Source organism: Anser cygnoides, chromosome W (genome assembly GCF_040182565.1).
Source record: "Anser cygnoides isolate HZ-2024a breed goose chromosome W, Taihu_goose_T2T_genome, whole genome shotgun sequence".
Classification (NCBI taxonomy): domain Eukaryota; kingdom Metazoa; phylum Chordata; class Aves; order Anseriformes; family Anatidae; genus Anser; species Anser cygnoides.
Genome location: NC_089911.1, coordinates 9,934,387 through 9,954,530, shown reverse-complemented (window position 1 = coordinate 9,954,530; position 20,144 = coordinate 9,934,387). Strand labels below are relative to the sequence as shown.

General features: G+C 45.3%; 1 long non-coding RNA gene across 1 annotated transcript in view; it reads left to right on the top strand.

Moving 5' to 3' along the window:
* Positions 1-8,983: 8,983 nt before the first annotated feature.
* Positions 8,984-20,144, top strand: part of LOC136788623 (uncharacterized) — a 314,374-nt gene continuing 303,213 nt past the window's right edge. The window contains exon 1 of the long non-coding RNA XR_010827264.1: positions 8,984-9,033. This is a non-coding gene — a long non-coding RNA (uncharacterized lncRNA). The remainder of the gene's footprint in view (positions 9,034-20,144) is intronic.

Below are 20,144 nucleotides of genomic sequence, written 5' to 3'. Positions count from 1 at the left end.
GCCGGCTGCAGCACTATATTTTGCCCGTAATTCTGCGCGCGAAGATCCGAACGAAGACGACGGAGTCGTAAGTATTTAAGGCGTATACCGTTCGGTTGGGTGGGATTCGGTTGCCTGTGTGTGTGAGAGTGTGACTGAGACGGAACGTAGTTCCAAAGCGATTGTGGAGGTCTTCTAACCGCGGTTCCAATCTCCCGCGAGGGACTTGGCCGGTGAAGGACCGAAGCGATTCCTATAGGATTCGTGGGTGGGTGATAGGTCCTAAACCCCCTGCAAGACACTCTCACTAAGGCAACCAAGGGCTGTAGGAATTGCCACAGTAAAATTCCTAGATGGGTCAGACAAAATTGAAGACCCGGGACCAGAGAAAAGGGAGCAAATTACCAGACATACCACCAGAAAGTCCATTAGGGATAATGATTAGAAATTGGAACGATAGGGGCCCCAGAAAAGGGAAAAAGTAAATTAAAAATGGTTCAGTATTGTATGACAGAATGGCCAAAGGAGCCTTTAAGACCACATGTCTTTTGGCCCGTTTTCGGATCCTTTGAAGACTGGGTTTGCCAGGCCTTAAATATACATGTTAATTCAAAGGAACCTTTTAGCCAGGAGGAAAGTGATTATGCAGGATTATGGATCAGGATCTCACGTCCTTTTCCAGCCTCAATATTTACACTAAAAGCAGACGAGAAGTTTGACGAAGAAGAGAACAAAAAAATAAAAAATAAAAAAAAAAAAAGGAAAAAGAAAAAGATGATGAATGGGAGTCATTGGATAACCTACCACCTCTATATCCTAACAATCCACCCCCGGTGGTGCATCTTGTAATCCTGTTTTGTTCTTAAGTGTTTTGACTGTGTCAAGGAGGAAGGTGGGAGCATTATCTAAGTAACAGTTTAGAAGTTTGGCTATATTCGCGGTGGTGTTCGGTCAGTTTCCCAAGTATCGGGGGAGAGGGGCTGACTGATTATCAAAGTGGTAGAACGGAGAGTCACTTCTTTGGTGGTTCGGGCCTGAGCCCTGGGAATTCGGTAAGAAGGGGGAGAGCGAATTTATTTAGGCCTCAATACCTTTTTAAACCCCCATCTTGACGGATACACAGGAGTGATTCCTTGTTTTGTGTAGGCTTACTAACAAAGTGCATGAGAAAAATTAGCATTTGGCTTGAAATTCGGTCTTATTGAAATGTAAATTTTGTGGAAAAGGTGTTATTATTTGTCTAGAAGACAGAAGGCTGAGTGCTTCAGGTGTTTTTCCGAAGTCGTGCGGATTTATGATTGGAATGGGGCTCATTAATAATCTGAAATAGTAAAGTTTGTATGTGGAAAGAAGAGTTTAATCCCAGAGAATTGGGACATTTGGGAAGAAGATTAGGAAAAGATAGTAAAAACCTGCAATAAAAAGGTTTGTGTGGAAATTGAAACAAGGGACAGTAACTAATATAAATAAATAAAAGGGAATGGGAAATCAAGGAAATGGGTAAAATCCAAAACAAAGACGTCCAAAAAAAAAAAAAAGCCTCCTCGGGTGCATATTGGCACATTGGAAGGATATTGTTAGAAATGGGGGCACAGAAAGCAAGAGGACTTTCACTAAGTATTGCAATCAATGGTGGCCACTATATAAACTAAATGGCCACTTTATGGATCAATCGACTATAACAGTGTCTTGCAATTAATGTTTTTGAGGAGAGAAGGAAAATAGGATGAAATGTTGTATAGTGATATGTTGTTTCAGCATGTTGGAGGGAAAAGGTTTGGAATTAAGTTGGCCCCTGACTGAGCCTTTGGTGTTGGCATTAGAAAAGTACGGGCTGGAGAAAGATAAAGGAAGTGTTAAAAGGATTGTTGAAGGTGTTAAAGGTTGTGTGGCATGTAGTATTTAACAGAGCTGTTTGAAGTTGAATGAGCAGGGAAAGAGGATGTAGGAATTCTAATAGTTCCGCCTCAACCCGAGGCTGAGATCTCAAAATCACGGTGTGAGCCCTCTGGGGCGGAGGGACCATGATGGGTCCGAGAGAGTTGTCGTGGAAACAGAAAAGCAGCTAACTCTTAAAACAACCTGAGTTCCTGTGTGAGCTCAGATTGCCAATGGGACAGCTCAGGGAACTTTCAACGATTGCATTCCCCTGACCGACCCCCTCACTGAGACCCTAATCACCCCGGAAATTATGTAAATACTAAAATCTGGTTAAATTGGCTATTGGGAATTGAGAATCTGTTCCAACAAGGTCCAAAAGAAACCCCTATGGAATTTACGGAATTTTTGAATTTCTGGACCAACTTTGAAATGCAATGAAAAAAAAAAAAATGGACCTGGTTAAAAAAAAAAAAAAAAAAAAAAAAAAAAAAAAAAAAAAAAAGAGAGAGAGGCAACTGGCTAACCTCTTTCCAGGGCAATCAGCCCCTGATATCAGAAAGAAATTGTCTTAGGCTGCAGGACAAACAACAGTCAGGAATGATGGGGACCTGGGGCATCTACCCTAGCAGGTCCACTAGTTGAAATAAAGCTAGGAAACGAAGACAGAGGCTTGAATTTTTTGTTGGTTATGGGAGCTTCTTTCTCTGTGTTAATTAGGCTGTAAATGTAATAGGAGCAACATATTCAGTGTTAAATAGTTTAAAAGGACGATTAGGAACTAAGACAACTACAATAATTGGAGCCACAGGGAAAGAGGAAGAATGGTCATTCTTACGACCCCTTGATTTGCGTTTTGGGGGTGAGGAACTAACCCATAAATTTTAGTATGTACCAGAATGCCCGATGCCACTCTTTGGACGGGATCTATTAGCCAAATTAGATGCAACAATAACCTTTGAGAATGGAGAATTAATAATGAAGGTACCTGAGTCCAAAGTAGGCCAAATCCTAATGATCAAAGATAAACCCTTTGTTAATATTCCAAGAGAAGTAGAAAATGCAGTTATAGCAACAGTACGGGAAACAGATGTACCAGGGAAGTCGAAACTGGCACAACCGGTAAAGGTGGAATTAAAGGAAGGAGCCAAACCTGTTCGAATCAAACAATATCCACTTAAGATAGAAGCTAGGCATGGGAATGGTGAAAATTATTGACAAATTTCTCAAATATCAGATTCTGGAAGAATGTAAATCGGAATACAATACTCCAATTTTTCCAGTAAAGAAGCCGAATGGCGAGTATAGATTTGTACAAGATCTTAGAGCAATAAATGAAATAACAAAGGATATTCACCCGGTAGTAGCTAATCCTTACACATTGTTAACATCTGTGAAAGGGAAATATAAATGGTTTACCGTGATAGATTTAAAGGATGCCTTCTTTTGCATACCTCTTGATAAAGATAGTAGAAAATTATTTGCCTTCAAATGGGAAAACGTATTGAAGTTTTTGGACCACATATGGTAACAACCGTTTTGGAACAAAGGGGGGGGGGGGGGGGGGGGGGGGCACTGGTTATCACCCAGCTGGATGATGAAATATCAGGCAATCCTAACTGAACAAGATGACATAACCTTGAAAACGACTAACCTGTTATATCCAGCAGTATTTCTAGGAACTGTTCCAGAAGAAGGACCGTTGGAACACAGTTGTGTGCAAATAATCGAACATACGCCAGCCACAAAGATTTGAAGGATGTACCCCTTGAAAGGTATTCAGTGGGAATACCACACTCCGTGGCACCCACAAAGCTCAGGGAAAGTAGAAAGGATGAATCAAACAATAAAACAACAATTGGCTAAGTTAATGATCGAGACACAGCTGCCCTGGACGAAATGCTTACCATTGGCACTTTTAAACATAAGAACTAAACCACACAGTGAGACTGGATTATCATCATATGAAATGTTATATGGTATGCCTTATTCTCAAGGGATGCCCCTAGGGAACAATGTAGTTGAGGATCATAGTATCCAGAAATACATAATTACCATTGGAAGGAGATTACAGGAGCTAAGAGAAATTGGGATGATGACTCAGACACCACCTTTAGGATTTGCTATTCATAAAATACAACCAGGAGACAAGGTCTTAATAAAAACCTGGAGAGAAGAATCATTGAACCCCCGATGGGAGGGACTGTACCTTGTTTTACTTACTACTGAAACAGCTGTGAGAACAGCAAGAAGGGGTTGGACCCACGCATCCAGAATAAAAGGACCAATAACTACCGAAGCCTGGAGGGTTGAGTCCACTCCTGGGGAACTGAAACTGAGACTAAAGAGGAACTGATATCCCAGCAATGAGGTTCTGCATGAATTAAGGGCACTGGATAAAGAGGACAAGGCTGAAGGGAGGAAAGGGAGAAGGCAAGACCGGGGTAGGACCCTCCACTGCGGCGTGTATGGTCTACCGAGGGAGGCAACCCCTATGGGTATTGACCGCCGAGTGAGAGTGCCTCGACCGGACTTCTCCCACACCAAGATCAGTTTGTCCTGAGAAAAATAACATGAGAACCTTTTAAACCCATAATAAAATTGTGATTAGTTTTTCCAGGAGCTGGATCACCCTGAAGGGCTGAATGGTAACACAAGCTCTGAAAGCGGGCCCAACCCCATGATTGAAGGCGCTTCCCACACTCTCAAGATTGGACGGCGAAAAAGGCTTATAATATGACAGGTCGCCAAAGAGAACTGAATTGTGACTGTAAGTGGAAACCCAACGTGGGAGCTTGGAAGCGTGCATATACGAGTACAAACGGGGCAGACATTGTAACAGGACCACTCGGTAACAAGGACACTCTGTATTATCACGCCCCAAAGGGTAAAGATGGATGGGATGGTCCTTTTCCAAACGACGTGGGCCCTAAAGGGACATTATTGGGTGTGTGGCAAACATGCTTAAAAGAGGCTACCTGGAAACTGGTCGGGAATATGCTATGGGGGGTACGTAAGACCCTTGTTCTTTTTATTGTCACAAACACAAGGAAATCATTTAGGAATAAGATTATATGATGACCTGAACAGAGTAAAACGATCTATTGATACTTCCTTATCCGGGGATAGTGCCCAAAAATGGGGAAAGGATGAATGGCCTCCTGAAAGAATCATACAGCATTATGGGCCAGCTACCTGGAACCCGAATGAGTTGGTATCAGGAGCCCGAGAACCTATTTATAATTTGAACCGAATAATTAGGTCGCAAGCTATCCTCGAAGTTGTAACCAATTAAACAGCGACGACCTTGGATCTTCTGGCTGATCAATCCACTCAGATGAGGAATGCTATCTTTCAACGTAGAATGGTCTTAGACTATTTACTAGCAGAAGAAGGGGGAGTGTGTGGAAAACTGAACGATTCTAATTGTTGTTTACAAATTGATGATAATGGAAAAGTGGTTAAGCAGATAACAAAAGAAATTAAAAAGCTAGCCCACGTCCCAGTACAAACTTGGAAGGGTATGGATTGGGATTTCTTTTCATGGTTGCCCGGTGGACCATGGGTTAAAAGGATGCTATTTTTATTTTTATGTGGTGTAATGACATTATTGTTTATACCTTGTATGATACCTTGCTTTACGTTGTTGATACGGCGGATAATAAATAGCACCCAGTTTGTGATGACTTTGGGAGAGAAAAGGTGATGTGTCGATAATGATGCTTAAGAAATGGACACCCCGAGAACTGACTGATGAAATCCAACTGCTACTAACAAAAGTTGAAGAAGAGACACGAATTGATGATATTAAAAAAAAAAAAGGGAGGAATTTTAAGGAATAGTCCAGCAATTTGTGCCACTAAGGGGTGTGAAGGGTTAACATCGAGGCCTGGGTTTAGGCGAGAAGAGAACAAAGGGATTTCTTCAGAGAAAAACTGCTGACTTTGCACGGACGTGCAGTAACTTCTGACAGCCGGCCAAGAGACCACTAGATAAGGAGGAAGAATATGAGCCTCCCTGTCCGAGCGGCCCCCGAGAAACTAACAGAGACTGATAAGCAGGCGCACCTGGGAGGACTTCGGATTCGGGAAACCAATTATAATAACCCTGCCTCTTCTAGAAGTAGTAATGAATATGTATTAGCCTAGGAGCATAAAAACCAGCCGCCTTACGTAACAGGTGTGCGTCCTGGTGGAGCAGAGACTCCCGGCGCACCCAGCGCTGTTTGCTTGCCTCTATTCATTTAATAAATTGTAAACTTTGATTGTAATCCTATTTGGGACCCAGTCATTTATAACATCAACTCTTGACTTTTATTTGTGTATGCCATTGTTTTGACTGTAATCTTTTCAGATGATGAAGCTGTAGGGGCGGGAGGGAGCAAAACAATTATTCTAGCGTTGTGGACCAAACATGCTGCCAGGAGTGGTGGTGCTGGGGTCAGCCCACCCGGCCTTACTTTCAATTATCAGGGATGATAAAATGGTGTGAAAAGCAGCAGCTCTGCGATACGGCTACGCTACCCCCACTCCCTTCTCTTGTGCTGTACCAAAGTTCCCCCAAGCTTTGGTTGGTGCTTTTTGCTGGTGACAGTAGGACTCCAGGGCGAGTAGTCGGGACTCTCCTGCAGTAACTGGGTCAATTAAGGGTTGGTTTAAGTGCCTCCTGGTTTTTAAAATTGCTCCCCTGAGCTGCTGGCTCTGCTGCCTGCTACAGCAAATGTTCGGGTGCCATCAGCGTCGCACTTGGGCATGGGCACTGACCCTGCGGAGGAGAGCTGAGACTCGCGTGTATTGTGTACCCTGCCGCCAGTGATCGTTTTCCCCTAGCAGATCTATTTTGAATCATTTCCCTAAATTTTAGAGGAACTTTAGGCTCTTTGTGCTATGATTTGTGAAGCTGTAGGGGCCCTCAGGCATTTGCTGCTGGCAGAGGAAAACCGCTTGTCGAATTTGTTGTAAATACTTTCTGTTTGGACAACAACGCCTGTGTGTGTGTGTGTGTGTGTGCGTGTGCGTGTGTGTGCGCGTGCGTGCTTTGACGACCCCCTGCGACGCCCCAGCTCCGCGAGGGAAGCTTTGAAGCGGCTCTGGGAAAACCTCTGCGGAAGAAACCGCTGCTAGTGACTTGCGGAAAAGGGACTCCACAATCAGTGAGATTGTAAAGTAGGTATGTTTATTCAGCGCTGGGCAGCACGGGAGGTCATGGGCATGAAGATTGATGACTCTTCCTCGTCACCGCTAGTTGACCTCTTGTCTTTGCACAGACTCAGTTGCTCCTTGGCTCTTGTCCACCTGCAGGACCAGTTTCTCCCAGTTTCTTAAGATAGGCTCACTCTCTTATTAGGAGACTGACCTTGGTAAGGGGCCCAAGGCTTCTTGCTTTAGTTAATTGGCACAATGCACCATAGTTAGCAAAGACGCTAAGTAGCATCCTAGTTTAACGCTGTCAGCGCTCTATCTCTACTTGATAAGATTCTCCTAACTCCCTCTCTCACTGGAGCCCACGCAGCCCTCCGTCCTGCCGAAGGACTTCACGGGGACTTCTGCCGGCTCCGGGTGCCCGCACACAGACAGAAATGGCTTTGAGAGAAAACAATCAGGAGGAGGAGAGCTCAGAGACTGCGGCCGGCTTCGGCCACCTTCCCCTTGCTTTCCCTCTCCGTGTTCAAACCGAGCACTGTTCTGCCGTCAACCTTCGCTGCCTCTGCCCACGGCGCTGGGCTTTCGCGTGTGCCATTGCTCCTCTACATATTTTATCCTTCCTTTTGTAAGGAATGGTCCAGCAATTCGTGTCACTAAGGGATTTGAAGGGTTAACATCGAGGCCCAGGTCTAGGTGATAAGAGAACAAAGGGGTTTTTAGGGAAAAGTGCTGACTACTGCAGGAGATGTTGCTAGAGTTTCTGAAATCCGGCGCAGAGGCTCCCAAACGAGGAGGAAGGGGGAGCTGAAGGACAATTGAAGGACAAAAGCCTGGGAGGAAGACAACCAGCATTCAGCCCGAGCAAGCCCCGAGAGACCACCAGAGACTGATACGCAGGCGCCCCTGGGAGGGGTTTCGGATTCCGGAAACCAATTCTAATAACCCTGCCTCTTCTCGAAGTAGTAATGAATATGTATTAGCCTGGGAGCATCAAAACCAGCCGCCTTACGTAACAGGTGTGCGTCCTGGGGGAGCAGAGACTCCCGGCGCACCCAGCGCTGCTTGCTTGCCTCTATTCGTTTAATAAATTGTAAACTTTGATTGTAATCCTATTTGGATTTATAACAGCCATTTATAACACTTTTTATATTTGTATTTTATTTAAGGCTGTCTTGCCCCCCTCCCCCCCCAGCCTCGCTGCTCGCCAATAAAGCTGGCGCAGGGGCTAAGGGATTTGAAGGGCCTGCTTGTACACCTAAGGGATTTGAGGGCCTGCTTGTACACCTTTGGGGACTGCCTCTTTTGGGGGGGGGGGGGGGTGGTGTTAGGAGCTGCTTGTATACTTTTTTAGGCATTCCTCTGAGAGGGGTGTTATAAATGACTGAGTCCCAAATAGGATTACAATCAAAATTTACAATTTATTAAACGAATAGAGGCAAGCAAACAGCGCTGGGTGCGCCGGGAGTCTCTGCTCCACCAGGACGCACACCTGTTACGTAAGGCGGCTGGTTTTTATGCTCCTAGGCTAATACATATTCATTACTACTTCTAGAAGAGGCAGGGTTATTATAATTGGTTTCCCGAATCCAAAGTCCTCCCAGGTGCGCCTGCTTATCAGTCTCTGTTAGTCTCTTGGGGGCCGCTCGATTGGGGAGGCTCATATTCTTCCTCCTTATCTAGTGGTCTCTTGGCTGGATGTCAGAAATAACTGCACGTCCGTGCAGAGTCAGCAGTTTTTCTCTGAAGAAATCCCTTTGTTCTCTTCTCACCTAAACCCAGGCCTCAATGTTAACCCTTCAAATCCCTTAGTGGCACGAATTGCTGGACCATTCCTTACAATTCCTCCCCTTCTTTTTAATATCATCAATTCGTGTCTCTTCTTCAACCTTTGTTAGTAACAATTGGATTTCATCAGTCAGTTCTCGGGGTGTCCATTTCTTAAGCATCATTATCGCACATCACCTTTTCTCTCCCAAAGTCATCACAAATTGGGTGCTATTTATTATTCGCCATATCAACAACGTAAAGCAAGGTATCATACAAGGTATAAACAATAATGTCATTACACCACATAAAAATAAAAATAGCATCCTTTTAACCCATGGTCCACCGGGCAACCATGAAAAGAAATCCCAATCCATACCCTTCCAAGTTTGTACTGGGACGTGGGCTAGCTTTTTAATTTCTTTTGTTATCTGCTTAACCACTTTTCCATTATCATCAATTTGTAAACAACAATTAGAATCGTTCAGTTTTCCACACACTCCCCCTTCTTCTGCTAGTAAATAGTCTAAGACCATTCTATGTTGAAAGATAGAATTCCTCATCTGAGTGGATTGATCAGCCAGAAGATCCAAGGTCGTCACTGTTTGATTGGTTACAACTTCGAGGATAGCTTGCGACCTAATTATTCGGTTCAAATTATAAACAGGTTCTCGGGCTCCTGATACCAACTCATTCGGGTTCCAGGTAGCTGGCCCATAATGCTGTATGATTCTTTCAGGAGGCCATTCATCCTTTCCCCATTTTTGGGCACTACCCCCCGCTAAGGAAGTATCAATAGATCATTTTACTCTGTTCAGGTCATCATATCATCTTATTCCTAAATGATTTCCTTGTGTTTGTGACAATAAAAAGAACAAGGGTCTTACGTACCCCCCATAGCATATTCCCGACCAGTTTCCAGGTAGCCTCTTGTAAGCATGTTTGCCACACACCCAATAATGTCCCTTCAGGGCCCACATCCCTTTTGGAAAAGGACCATCCCATCCCTCTTTACCCTTTGGGGCGTGATAATACAGAGTGTCCTTGTTACCGAGTGGTCCTGTTACAATGTCTGCCCCGTTTGTACTCGTATATGCGCACTTCCAAGCTCCCACGTTGGGTTTCCACTTACAGTCACAATTCAGTTCTCTTTGGCAGCCTGTCATATTATAAGCTGACCAGAAATGTTTAAAGAACACTCGCCTCCCATTCTCATCCTGCCATTTCCAACGATAGACCCGCACCACATGCTATTCCGTAGAGGTGTTATCACGCTGACAGCTCAAGATTTGACCATCGAATTGTCCCCCCGCTTGTGCTCTTGCCACAGTTTCACATCCAGATCCAAAAAATTCTCAATATGAGCATTTCAGCCAAGTCCCGTTTCTCAGCTGAACATGTGTGGTGTTTCATTTCCCACTACGTGCTGTACAGCTTACAGGACTACATCCAGGATCAGTACAATCATATCCGGGGGACAGAGTCCAATTGCAAATGCTTTTTCGCACTGCCACCGTTCCTGTTCTGTTCAAGCAGTATACACCCTGAGCTGACAAGTGCAACTGCCATGGACCTCCTTCCTCTTTCCAAAATTGCGTCCCATTATGAACTTCGCTCAAATTACTGACCCACCACTTGGGTTCGACCGGGCCTGCTACCCAGGGCCAACTTTCAGTTCCCCCCCGGTCCTCTACAAATCCAGCAGTTACTAAGGTTAAAGGCCTTGGCCACTTCCTCCCCCAAAGTGAAAAAGTTATTCCTCCATTCCTGCCCATGGCCCAATTGCCCCTGTAAAAACAATACCAGGAAGTATAGCATTTCTTATCCTTTTTTGCCGTCCAATCTTGAGAGTGTGGGAAGCGCCTTCAATCAGGGGGTTGGGCCCACTTTCAGAGCTCGTGTTACCATTCAGCCCTTCGGGGTGATCCAGCTCCTGGAAAAACTAAACACAATTTTATTATGGGTTTAAAAGGTTCTCATGTTATTTTTCTCAGGACAACCTGGTCTTAGCATGGGAGAAGTCCGGTCGAGGCACTCTCACTCGGCGGTCAATACCCATAAGGGGTTGCCTCCCTCGGTAGACCATACACACCGCAGTGGAGGGTCCTACCCCAGTCTTGCCTTCTCCCTTTCCTCCCTTCAGCCTTGTCCTCTTTATCCAGTGCCCTGAATTCATGCAGAACCTCATTGCTGGGATATCAGTTCCTCTTTAGTCTCAGTTTCAGTTCCCCAGGAGTGGACTCAACCCTCCAGGCTTCGGTAGTTATTGGTCCTTTTATTCTGGATGCGTGGGTCCAACCCCTTTCTGCTGTTCTCACAGCTGTTTCAGTAGTAAGTAAAACAAGGTACGGTCCCTCCCATCAGGGGTTCAATGATTCTTCTCTCCAGGTTTTTATTAAGACCTTGTCTCCTGGTTGTATTTTATGAATAGCAAATCCTAAAGGTGGTTTCTGAGTCATCATCCCAATTTCTCTTAGCTCCTGTAATCTCCTTCCAATGGTAATTATGTATTTCTGGATACTATGATCCTCAACTACATTGTTCCCTAGGGGCATCCCTTGAGAATAAGGCATACCATATAACATTTCATACGATGATAATCCAGTCTCACTGTGTGGTTTAGTTCTTATGTTTAAAAGTGCCAATGGTAAGCATTTCGTTCAGGGCAGCTGTGTCTCGATCATTAACTTAGCCAATTGTTGTTTTATTGCTTGATTCATCCTTTCTACTTTCCCTGAGCTTTGTGGGTGCCACGGAGTGTGGTATTCCCACTGAATACCTTTCAAGGGGTACATCCTTCAAATCTTTGTGGCTGGCGTGACTATGTTCGATTATTTCCACACAATTGTGTTCCAACGGTCCTTCTGGAACAGTTCCTAGAAATACTGCCGGATATAACAGGTTAGTTGTTTTCAAGGTTATGTCATCTTGTTCAGTTAGTATTGCCTGATATTTCATCATCCGGCTGGGTGATAACCAGTGCCCCCCCCCCCCCCCCTTTGTTCCAAAACGGTTGTTACCATATGTGGTCCAAAAACTTCAATATGTTTTCCCATTTGAAGGCAAATAATTTTCTACTATCTTTATCAAGAGGTACGCAAAATAAGGCATCCTTTAAATCTATCACAGTAAACCATTTATATTTCCCTTTCACAGATGTTAAGAATGTGTAAGGATTAGCTACTATCGGGTGAATATCCTTTGTTATTTCATTTATTGCTCTAAGATCTTGTACAAATCTATACTCGCCATTCGGCTTCTTTACTGGAAAAATTGGAGTATTGTATTCCGATTTACATTCTTCCAGAATCTGATATTTGAGAAATTTTGTCAATAATTTTCACCATTCCCATGCCTAGCTTCTATCTTAAGTGGATATTGTTTGATTCGAACAGGTTTGGCTCCTTCCTTTAATTCCACCTTTACCAGTTGTGCCAGTTTCGACTTCCCTGGTACATCTGTTTCCCATACTGTTGGTATAACTGCATCTTCTACTTCTCTTGGAATATTAACAAAGGATTTATCTTTGATCATTAGGATTTGTCCTACTTTGGACTCAGGTACCTTCATTATTAATTCTCCATTCTCAAAGGTTATTGTTGCATCTAATTTGGCTAATAGATCCCGTCCCAAGAGTGGAATCGGGCATTCTGGTACACACAAAAATTCATGGGTTAGTTCCTTACCCCCAAAACGCAAATAAAGGGGTTGTAAGAATGGCCTTTCCTCCTCTTTCCCTGTGACTCCAGTTATTGTAGTTATCTTAGCTCCTAATCGTCCTTTTAAACTATTTAATAGTGAATATGTTGCTCCTATTACATTTACAGCCTAATTAACACAGAGAAAGAAGCTCCCATAACCAACAAAAAATTCAAGCCTCTGTCTTCGTTTCCTAGCTTTATTTCAACTAGTGGATCTGCTAGGGTAGATGCCCCAGGTCCCCGTCATTCCTGACTGTTGTAAGATTGTCCTGCAGCCTAAGACAATTTCTTTCTGATATCAGGGGCCGATTGCCCTGGAAAGAGGCTAGCCAATTGCCTCTTTTTTTTTTTTTTTTTTTTTTAAGCCAGGTCCATTTTTTTTTTTCTCATTGCATTTCAAAGTTGGTCCAAAAATTCAAAAATTCCATAAATTCCATAGGGGTTTCTTTTGGACCTTGTTGGAACAGATTCTCAATTCCCAATAGCCAATTTAACCAGATTTTGGTATTTACATAATTTCCGGGGTGATTAGGGTCTCAGTGAGGGGGTCGGTCAGGGGAATGCAATCGTTGAAAGTTCCCTGAGCAGTCCCACTGGCAATCTGAGCTCACACATGAACTCAGGTTGTTTTAAGAGTTAGCTGCTTTTCTGTTTCCATGACAACTCTCTTGGACCCATCACGGTCCCTCTGCCCCAGAGGGCTCACACCCGCGATTTAGAGATCTCAGCCTCGGGTTGAGACGGAACTATTAACATTCCTACATCCTCTTTCCCTGCTCATTCAACTTCAAACAGCTCTGTTAAATACTACATGCCACACAACCTTTAACACCTTCAACAACCCTTTTAACACTTCCTTTATCTGTCTCCAGCCTGTACTTTTCTAATGCCAACACCAAAGGCTCAGTCAGGGGCCAACTTAATTCCAAACCTTTTCCCTCCAAGATGCTGAAACAACTTATCAGTATACAACATTTCATCCTATTTTCCTTCTCTCCTCAAAAACAACATTAATTGCAAGACACTGTTATAGTCGATTGATCCATAAAGTGGCCATTTATCTTATATAGTGGCCACCATTCATTGCAATACGTAGTGAAAGTCCTCTTGCTTTCTGTGCCCCCATTTCTAACAATATCCTTCCAATGTGCCAATATGCACCCGAGGAGGCTTTTTTTTTTTGGACGTCTTTGTTTTGGATTTTACCCATTTCCTTGATTTCCCATTCCCTTTTATTTATTTATATTAGTTACTGTCCCTTGTTTCAATTTCCATGCAAACCTTTTTATTGCAGGTTTTTACTATCTTTTCCTAATCTTCTTCCCAAATGTCCCAATTCTCTGGGATTAAACTCTTCTTTCCACATACAAACTCCACTATTTCAGATTATTAATGAGCCCCATTCCAATCATAAATCCACAGGATTTCGGAAAAACACCAGAAGCAATCAGCCTTCTGTCTTCTAGACAAACAATACCACCTTTTTCACAAAATTTACATTTCAATAAGACCGAATTTCAAGCCGAATGCTAATTTTTCTCATGCATTTTGTTAGTAAGCCTACACAAAACAAGGAATCACTCCTGTGTATCCGTCAAGATGGGGGTTTAAAAGGTATTGAGACCTAAATAAATTCGCTCTCCCCCTTCTTACCGAATTCCCAGGGCTCAGGCCCGAACCACCAAAGAAGTGACTCTCCGTTCTACCACTTTGATAATCAGTCAGCCCCCTTCCCCTGATACTTGGGAAACTGACCAAACACCACCGCGAGTATACCCAAACTTCTAAACTGTTAATTAGATAATGCTCCCACCTTCCTCCTTGACACAGTCAAAACATTTAAGAATAAAATAGGATTACAAGATGCACCACCGGGGGTGGATTGTTAGGATATAGAGGTGGTAGGTTATCCAATGACTCCCATTCATCATCTTTTTTCTTTTTCCATTTTTTTTTTTTTCTTCTTCTTCAAACTTCTCGTCTGCTTTTAGCGTAAATATTGAGGCTGGAAAAGGACGTGAAGTCCTGATCCATAATCCTGCATAATCACTTTCCTCCTGGCTAAAAAGGTTCCTTTGAATTAACATGTATATTTAAGGCCTGGCAAACCCAGTCTTCAAAGGATCTGAAAATGGGCCAAAAGACATGTGGTCTTAAAGGTTCCTTTGGCCATTCTATCATACAATACTGAACCATTTTTAATTTACTTTTTTCCTTTTCTGGGGCCCCTATCGTTCCAATTTCTAATCATTATCCCTAATGGACTTTCTGGTGGTATGTCTGGTAATTTGCTCCCTTTTCTCTGGTCCCGGGTCTTCAATTTTGTCTGACCCATCTAGGAATTTTACTGTGGCAATTCCTACAGCCCTTGGTTGCCTTAGTGAGAGTGTCTTGCAGGGGGTTTAGGACCTATCACCCACCCACGAATCCTACAGGAATCGCTTCGGTCCTTCACCGGCCAAGTCCCTCGTGGGAGATTGGAACCGCGGTTAGAAAACCTCCACAATCGCTTTGGAACTACGTTCTGTCTCAGTCACACTCTCACACACACAGGCAACCGAATCCCACCCAACCGAACGGTATACGCCTTAAATACTTACGACTCCGTCGTCTTCGTTCGGATCTTCGCGCGCAGAATTACGGGCAAAATATAGTGCTGCAGCCGGCAAAGGGAGCTCATAAAAAAATCTAAATCTTTGCTTGCCCTTATTCAGGTTCAAGATGGTGTTATTCCTGACCCGACTCGAACAGGAGCCACCAAATGATGGGGGCGCCCCTCCTAGATCAAGTCAGAATTCAGGAACCAAGACCATCCCGGACGAGCCCCCAATTGTTATAAATGACTGAGTCCCAAATAGGATTACAATCAAAATTTACAATTTATTAAACTAATAGAGGCAAGCAAACAGCGCTGGGTGCGCCGGGAGTCTCTGCTCCACCAGGACGCACACCTGTTACGTAAGGCGGCTGGTTTTTATGCTCCTAGGCTAATACATATTCATTACTACTTCTAGAAGAGGCAGGGTTATTATAATTGGTTTCCCGAATCCGAAGTCCTCCCAGGTGCGCCTGCTTATCAGTCTCTGTTAGTCTCTTGGGGGCCGCTCGATTGGGGAGGCTCATATTCTTCCTCATTATCTATTGGTCTCTTGGCTTGATGTCAGAAGTTACTGCACGTCCGTGCAGAGTCAGCAGTTTTTCTCTGAAGAAATCCCTTTGTTCTCTTCTCACCTAAACCCAGGCCTCAATGTTAACCCTTCAAATCCCTTAGTGGCACGAATTGCTGGACCATTCCTTACAGGGGGTTGGGAGCTTCGTGTATACTGGGGGGGGAGGGCCTCCCTCGAGGTGGAAGGGGGGGGGGTTGGAGCGTTTCTACACTGTAGGGGCCTGCCTGTACACTTTTGGGGCCTGCCTTGGAGGGGTTGGGAACTGCTTGTACACCTTTGGGGCCTGCGTCTGCGCTGGGCGGGGGGGGGTTGGGGGGTTGGAGCTGGTTTTAACCTTTCGGGCTTGCATCTGGAGGGGGTTGGGGCCTGCCTTTGGGGGGGTGGTTGTGAGCTGCTTGTATACTGTAGGGGCCTGCTTGTACACCTTTGGGGCCTGCGTCTGGGGGGGGGTTGGGGCCTGTGCCGGGGGGGTTGGGAGCTGCTTGTACGCTCTAGGGTCCTCTGGCAGGCTTTGGGGCCTCCCTTTGAGGGGGGCAGTTGGGAGCTGGTTGTACACCTTTGGGGCCTGAGTCTGGGGTGTGGGGGCTGGGGCTGAGGCCTGGGGCCTGGGGCATGCATCTGGGTGGTGGTGGTGGGGGGTCCAGTTCATGGGGGGGGTGGGTTGGGAGCTGCTTGTGGACAGTTGGGGTCTGCATCCGGGTGTGGCTGGGGCCTGCTTGTAGACTTCTGCAGCCTGTGTCTGGTGTTTGGGGGCTTTTCTGTAGTGTTTGGGGATTGCATTTTGGCTTTGGGATGTGTCTAGAGCTTCTGGGGCCTAGCTGTAGTGCTTGGGGCCTGCGTCTGGGGCTTTTCTGTAGCATTTTGGTAGCGTGTTTGTGATTTGGGGTCTGTATCCAGGGTTTTGCCTTTTTTGTAGTTTTCAGCTTTGTGTCTGTTTCTTTGTTGGTTGCCTGGGGTTTGGGGTTTGGATCATTAGTCAGTGTCATTAGCGTCGGGGGGTTGATATGAAGGGTTAGGGTTGTGGTTAGAGTTGTTAGGGTTAAAGAGAATAAGGATTTTAGGGTAAGGGGATCAAGGTTGTGGGAATAAAAATGTTTTTGCACAGAGTTACATCGTTTAGAGGGAAGGAAGGTGGTATTGATATATGCTTGCAGTGATAAGAAAGCTTAACAGACAACCTTGTAAAATGCAGACAACCAGAATCCTTAGAGCAATTGGGTGGAAATCACGGTGTAAGAAACATTACCACCTCAAAGAGGAAAACAGTCAAGAAAAAAATAAAATTGACTAGTAACAGGCCAGCAGCTGTGTATTTTCTGTGAAGCACTGGATAGATTGTGAACATGGATTACCCAGTCAATGGGGAAACTGGGGAGGGTCCTGGTCACCGAGAGGAAAAAAAAAATTATATAAACTGTGTTATGGAACTAGTAGGTGGCTTGTGGGACGCCTGCCATTGCAATCGTGAATAAAAATGCTACCTCACTGAGATACTTGCCTGAGCCTATGGTATTGGTTACAGAGTGTTTCTAATAAGGTGTTAGGGTTTTAAGGTTTCAGGGCTAAGGCACTAGGGTTGGGTTTCAGGGTTAGGGTTTCCAGGGTTTAGGGTTAGGATTTTAAGGTTGTTAGGGTTGGAGTTATAAGGGTTAGGGTTTGGGGGTTAGTGTGTTAAGGTTTTAAAGTATTTTGTGGTTTTAGTGTTGATAGGGTTTTTAGGGTTAGGGTCTTAGGGTTTTAGTTATGGTCAGGTATTTAGGGTTAGGGTTTTAAGGTCTTATTTTTTTTTTTTTAAGGTTAGGGTCTCCAGCGTTAGGGCTTTGAGAATCTTTACGTTTTGGGTTAGGGTTTAGAGGGTCTTAATTTTTAGGGTTAGGGCTTTTAGGCGTAGGTCTAGTGTGGTAAATTTTATCGGGTTAGGACTGTAAGGGTTTTTAGGGTTAGGGTTTCTAGGGTTTTTTGGGGTAGGGGTTAGGGTTAGATCCGTGGGAGCCGTAGTGTTAGGGGTCAGGGTTCTTAGGGCTAAGGCCCAATATTAGGGTGGAAGGCCAAACTAAGGGGGGAGCCCCCCCCAAAATTGAAGGGTCGAAGCCCCAATTTAGGGGAAGAAACGTCAAAATTGTGGGGTCCCCCAAAATTGGGCGGAAGAGCTCTTAATATTGGGGGAAACCCAAAAAAGGAGGGTGGGGGACTCTAAAATTGGGGGGACCCCCCAAATCGGTTGTGTCCCCCCCAAAATTGGTTGTGTCCCCCCCAAAATTGGTTGTGTCCCCCCCAATTAGGGGAGGAACCCCCAAAATTGGGTGGGCGAACCCCCATATTGGGGGGGCAGAACACTTAAATGGAAGTGTGAAATTCCAGAATTGAATGTGGACCCCCCAGAACAGTCTTCAGGGGTTTAGTGTGGTAAATTTTATCGGGTTAGGGCTGTAAGGGTTTTTAGGGTTAGGGTTTCTAGGGTTTGTTGGGGTAGGGGTTAGGGTTAGATCCGTGGTTGCCATAGCGTTAGGGGTCAAGGTTCTTAGGGGTTAGGCCTAATATTAGGGCGGAAGGCCAAAATAAGAGGGTGGGAGCCCCCCCCAAAATTGAAGGGTTGAAGCCCCAAGTTAGGGGAAGGAACGTCAAAATTGTGGGGTCCCCCAAAATTGGGCGGAAGAACTTTTAATATTAGGGGGGAACCCAAAAAAGGAGGGTGTGAGACTCTACAATCGGTTGTGTCCCCCCCAAATTAGGGGAGGAACCCCCAAAATTGGGTGGGCGAACCCCCAAATTGGGGGGAAGAAGACTTAAATGGAAGTGTGAAATTCCAGAATTGGATGTGGACCCCCCAGAACAGTCTTCAGGGGTTTAGTGTGGTAAATTTTATCGGGTTAGGGCTGCAAGGGTTTTTAGGGTTAGGGTTTCTAGGGTTTGTTGGGGTAGGGGTTAGGGTTAGATCCGTGGTTGCCATAGCGTTAGGGGTCAAGGTTCTTAGGGGTTAGGCCTAATATTAGGGCGGAAGGCCAAAACAAGAGGGGAGGAGCCCACCCAAAATTGAAGGGTTGAAGCCCAAAGTTAGGGGAAGGAACGGCCAAATTGTGGGGTCCCCCAAAATTGAGCGGAAGAGCTCTTAATATTTGGGGGAAACCCAAAAAAGGAGGGTGGGGGACTCTAAAATTGGTTGTGTCCCCCCCAAAATTGGTTGTGTCCCCCCCAAAATTGATTGTGTCCCCCCCAATTAGGGGAGGAACCCCCAAAATTGGGTGGGTGAACCCCCATATTGGGGGGGCAGAACACTTAAATGGAAGTGTGAAATTCCAGAATTGAATGTGGACCCCCCAGAACAGTCTTCAGGGGTTTAGTGTGGTAAATTTTATCGGGTTAGGGCTGTAAGGGTTTTTAGGGTTAGGGTTTCTAGGGTTTGTTGGGGTAGGGGTTAGGGTTAGATCCGTGGTTGCCATAGCGTTAGGGGTCAAGGTTCTTAGGGGTTAGGCCTAATATTAGGGCGGAAGGCCAAAATAAGAGGGGAGGAGCCCACCCAAAATTGAAGGGTCGAAGCCCCAATTTAGGGGAAGAAACGTCAAAATTGTGGGGTCCCCCAAAATTGGGCGGAAGAGCTCTTAATATTGGGGGAAACCCAAAAAAGGAGGGTGGGGGACTCTACAATCGGTTGTGTCCCCCCCAAATTAGGAGAGGAACCCCCAAAATTGGGTGGGCGAACCCCCAAATTGGGGGGAAGAAGACTTAAATGGAAGTGTGAAATTCCAGAATTGAATGTGGACCCCCCAGAACAGTCTTCAGGGGTTTAGTGTGGTAAATTTTATCGGGTTAGGGCTGCAAGGGTTTTTAGGGTTAGGGTTTCTAGGGTTTGTTGGGGTAGGGGTTAGGCTTAGATCCGTGGTTGCCATAGGCTTAGGGGTCAAGGTTCTTAGGGGTTAGGCCTAATATTAGGGCGGAAGGCCAAAATAAGAGGGGGGGAGCCCCCCCCAAAATTGAAGGGTTGAAGCCCAAAGTTAGGGGAAGGAACGGCCAAATTGTGGGGTCCCCCAAAATTGGGCGGAAGAACTCTTTAATATTAGGGGGGAACCCAAAAAAGGAGGGTGGGGGACTCTACAATTGGGGGGGACCCCCAAAATTGGTCGGGTCCCCCCAAATTAGGGGAGGAACCCCCAAAATTGGGTGGGTGAACCCCCAAATTGGGGGGAAGAAGACTTAAATGGAAGTGTGAAATTCCAGAATTGAATGTGGACCCCCCCCAGACCTGGGGAGGAATCCCCAAACTTGGGGGGGACCCCCAAAATTGGGGTTAAAGCCCCAGATCCCAGGGAGCTAAGCCCCAAATTAAGGGAAGGAACCTCAAACATGTGGTGAGAACCCCAACATTGGGGGAAAGAACCTTAATATTAGGGTGGCAGGCCAAGAAAGGATGGTGGGGGCCTCCAAAATTGTGGGGGGCTTGGAACTGGGGGGAATCCCCAAAATGGAGGGGGAACCCCAAAAGTGGGGGGGGGGGCGAAGCACCAAATTAG